Raw genomic sequence first — 4,672 nt, forward strand, 5'->3', positions numbered from 1 at the left:
GGCATGAATAACCTTTTCCTTTTTGAATTGTGCCCAGTCACAGCAGTGTAGAAAGTGGCGAGACAGCTCAGGGGTTACGCAGCTGGAGCACTCGCGGTCCACTCGACCTGAGAAGCCTCCGGACCCTCAGGGATGCAGCCCCTAAGTGGTGGCAGACACTTTTTTGAAAGTAACTTGTAAAGTGTTTACCATATCCTAAATTTGCACTCTTTGCAGACTTGTGCACATATATCCCACTTTCAGAATAGTTTTGCAAATTGTACGCAAATGAAAAAGGGTGAAGAAATTGCATTCATAAATTATTTGTATTAGAATACAATAAATCTCAAATTATAGACAATTACTACCCATGTTGTGCAATAGATACCTTCTATTTTGGTTGCTAATAAAGGGCTACACAACTCAAAAATAAAAGAAGACCCCACAAATTGATGGACAGGACGTTACTTACAGCACAGCCCTGCTGAGTAGCTCCACTCTATGTGAGGACTAAAGCAAGTACTTGGTCTCCTGACTTAATCAGTACAGCTCTGGGTCTTGGATACTCCTCCTCCTGTTGAACATTAGAGAACAAGGATGAAGGAAGTCAGGTGAGTGCTATGTCAGCCTAGGAGGGGTTGGCAGACGATGTCTTTCCGCTCTGGCACACTGCCATTTGTTTGAGGAAGGTCACTGGGTAGAACCTCACTGAAATCAATGCAGATGGCTTAACCCAAATATTGACAAAATGAAATAGAAAGAGTAGGAAAAAATGTAGAGGCTTTTAGACATGGATAAATTTAATTAGAATCTTTCTCTTAAAATTCCACCAGGTACAAAGAATAAAATGAGTCAGGAAGAAAGTACACTAATTATCCATCATTGGGTGCACCTGGACTCTTGGAGTGAAAATAAAATGTAAAAATCTTAACAACTTGAACATGATAGCTTTGTTTGAAGAATAAGTTTCATTCTAGGCACTAAGAAACTGTCCTCACATTTCATCTGCATCATTTGTTTTATTTCTGCAAATTCAAGCTAAAGTCCTGTTGCACCAGTGAAGAAAGGTCACAGTTGCATTCTGATGGTAGACAACCAAATTATGGATTTAGTGGATGAGGACTTTCCCACCCGAAGCCCTAGTGAGACTTTGAAGTGTCCTTGTCCATCCGTTCCCTGGGAGGCTTCAGTGAGGGTATTTCCGAGGCTTGCTGTGCCATCAGTCTCTCTCCGAGCACCACAAGGGCGCTGTTCTTAGGTCAAAGCACCAATGGACAGCTGAGTCGTGTCCTCCCAGGAACTTCTTGGCTCCCTAATCATTGCATGTGTTTGATCACTGCCATTGTCTAAGCCCTGCAGCAGAAAGATATGAGGTGTCCTCAGCTTTCTTTGGGGCCCACGACCTTTCAGGTGGGCTTGCTCCACTTTTAGGCCTCACTCCACAGCTTATGTAGGAGAATGGGGAGAAGAAAGGCTGCTCAGCCTCCCCCAACTCCCGCCTCTGCCCAGTGGAGATGAGAACATTCATGGCAAGTGCAGGCCAGCCTCGCACTCTAACGGAGCTGTGAGGCTGCGTCTTCCACCCCTTCCTCCATCACTGTGAGGTCGCGTTGGTCTCGTGTCTGTCTTTTCCTTGCAAGCCCACAGCCCCTTCCCTCCTGTGGCCTCTGGAATGTTCTGCTCCCAGATCTTCCTGGGACTGTTTCTTCTGGTCATCTTGGTCTTAGCTCACCTGGCATCTCCCCAAGGAGGGTTTCTCCACTCAGCAGTCTAAATGAACAATCCCCACATCCTGGGTCAGGGGTCCCAGAAGAAAACCTGAGACAATTATTCATGAGAAGTGACTTCGAAGGACATTATGACCTCAGCGCAAACCCACAGGAGCTCTGAGGTCTAACAGGGTCTGGACTCGGGCCAAGGAGCTGAGCTTCCACATCCCTGCATCAGTCAGTCCTTGGTCAAGGCTGGAGGGAAACAGGGAAATGTTGACGTGAACCCTAGGCACTCCCCACTGCACTCGCTTAGGATGTGTTTTCCAGCACCCAAAGGAAGTCTCTGAAAAGAGTCATGGGCATGCGCTACTGGGGGACAAATGCACTCAGGAACAGGGGATGGGCGGAAAGACCAATGAACACGGCCATGGCGTCCCCTTGGCTCCAAACTCACCATTCTCAAATACACATCCTTGATTTCTCTCCTCCAGTGCACGTAATGCTCTCTGAAGTTGTCTTGTTTATAAACTTTTCTATTTATTGTCAGTCTTCACAACTATGAGAAAATTCCCCTCCCTAGTTCCCCTTCCCATTTGAACATTTTCTTCCCATTTCCCAATACCTTTATACATTTTGGGTTTTATTTACACTTTCAGTTTCTCACATCAGAAAGACAATGTGATATTTACATATATGTGTCAAATTTATTTCACTTAATACAGTTTCTTAAAAGGTGCATCCATTTACCTAAAACTGTCTCGAGTTCATCCTTATTTATGGGTGAATAATACTCCACTGTACAGTAAAACCATGTCTTCTTTATTCATTCATCAGTTAATAGGCATTGGAGCTGTCTCCAAGATTTAGCTATTACAAACTGTGCTGCTATAAACATGGGTGTGCATCTATCCTTGTGGTATGATGCTTTTAATTGTTTCAGGAAAGTACCAAGGGGGGAATAACTAGGCAAAATAGAGCCTCTAGCCCTAGGAATCTCCACACTGATTTCCACAGTGGTGGCACCAGTCTACACTCCCATTCACAGTGGAGCAGGGTCCCTCTTTGCCCACAGCCCCGCCAGCCTTTGTTACTGGTTGATTTCACCATAGCAGCAATTCTTTCTGGGTGAGATGGACTCTCAACATTGTTTTCATTTGCATCTCTTAAATGACCAGTGACATTGAACATCTCTTCATTATATGCATTTGCTGTTTGTGTTTGTTAATTTGAGAAGTATGCGTTCATCTCAAATGCCCATTTGGGGATTGGGTCTTTAAATCTGATTTTTTCAGTTCTGATTTTTTCAGTTCTTTATATTGGGGATATGATTTTTTTCAGTTCTTTGTATATTCTAGGTATTAGTCTTTTGTCTATGAAACTGCTGGCAGAAAATTTTGCCCACTCTGTATGTTATCTTTTCACTCTGTTGGTGGTTTATTTTGCTGTATAAAAGCTTTTTAATAAGATGAGATCCAAGTTGTTGATTCTTTGTAATACATCCCATGTGATCGGGCTTTTGTCCATAAAGTCTTTGCCTACGCCTGTGTCTTCAAGAGTTTTACCTATTCAGATTTTTCTTTTAATATTTAGATCTTTGATCCATTTTGATTTTAGTTTAGTGCATGATGAGAGACATAGATCTAGTTTTAGTCTTCAGCATGTGGAAAGCCAGTTTTCCCAGCACCACTTATTAAAGAAGCTGTCTTTCTTTCAGTGAAGGCATTTGGCCCCTTTGTCAAAGATAAGGTGGGTGAGTGTGTTGCAGTTCTTTCTGCATCTTCTAATCTATTCCACTGATCCTTGGGTCTGTTTTTTGTCAGCATCATTCTGTTTTCATCACAGTAGCTCTGTAGTGTAATTTCAGGTCAGGCATTGTGATGTCTTCTGCCTTGCCTTTATCGTCCAGAATTGTTTTTGCTATTGTAGGTCTCTTCCGGTTCCAAATGAATTTTAGGAATGTTTTCTCTGGTTTTGTGAGGTATGCTATTGGTATTTTGATTGGGATTGTATTAAATCTGTATAACAGGCTTGGCAGTATGGCCATTTTTACTATATTGGTTCTTCTTACCCAAGAGCAAGAAATATCCTTCCATTTTCTAATATCCTCTTCAATCTCCTTTTTCAGAGTACTACAGTTTTAATGTGTACATCTTTTACTTCCTTTGTTAGACTGATTCCTAAGTATTTTATTTTTCCAATGCTATTGTGAATGGTGTTGTTTCCCTAATTTTTGTCTTGGAGAGTTTGTTATTTGGGTACAGAAAATGCTATTGATTTTTTGAGTGCTTACTTTGTATCCAGCTAAGTGACTGAATTTGAATTTAATTATTAAATCTAGAAGTCTTTTGATGGAGCTTTTGAGTCTTCTATGTAGAGTACCATGTCATCTGCAAATAATGATAACTTCTTCCTTTCCTATCTTTATTCCTTTTATCTCTTTCTCTTGTCTAGTTGCTCTGGCTAATGTTTACAGAGCTATATTGAATAGGAGTGGGGATAGTCGACACCCTTGTCTTTTCCTGATTTGAGGGTGAAAGCTTTCAGTTTTTGACTATTTAGTGTGATGTTAGATGTTGATTTCTCATAAATGGTTTTCATCAGATTGAGACAGAAACTATTTCAATTTTCTCTGGGGTTTTTATCAAGAATGGTTGCTGGACTTTGTGCAAAACTTTTTCTGCATTTATTGGGATGATCATGTGATTTGTGTCCTTTGCTCTCTTAATATAGTGTATGATTTGTGTATGTTGAGCCATCCCTGGATCCCTGGGATGAATCCTACTTGGTTGTGGTGTATGATCTTCTGGATTAGCTGCATTCTGTTTGCTTATCATCTGTCTCTTATTCCACATTTTATTTACTTATTGAGTTTCTCAATAAGGGAAACCATATGATATATAAGCTTCTGTGTGAGATTTGTTTCACTCAACATTATGTCCTTAAGGTGCATTCATTTACCTGCAAATGTTTCATGTTTATCA

Source organism: Fukomys damarensis, unplaced genomic scaffold (assembly GCF_012274545.1).
Source record: "Fukomys damarensis isolate Sample0158 unplaced genomic scaffold, DMR_v1.0_HiC HiC_scaffold_21, whole genome shotgun sequence".
Taxonomy (NCBI): Eukaryota; Metazoa; Chordata; class Mammalia; order Rodentia; family Bathyergidae; genus Fukomys; species Fukomys damarensis.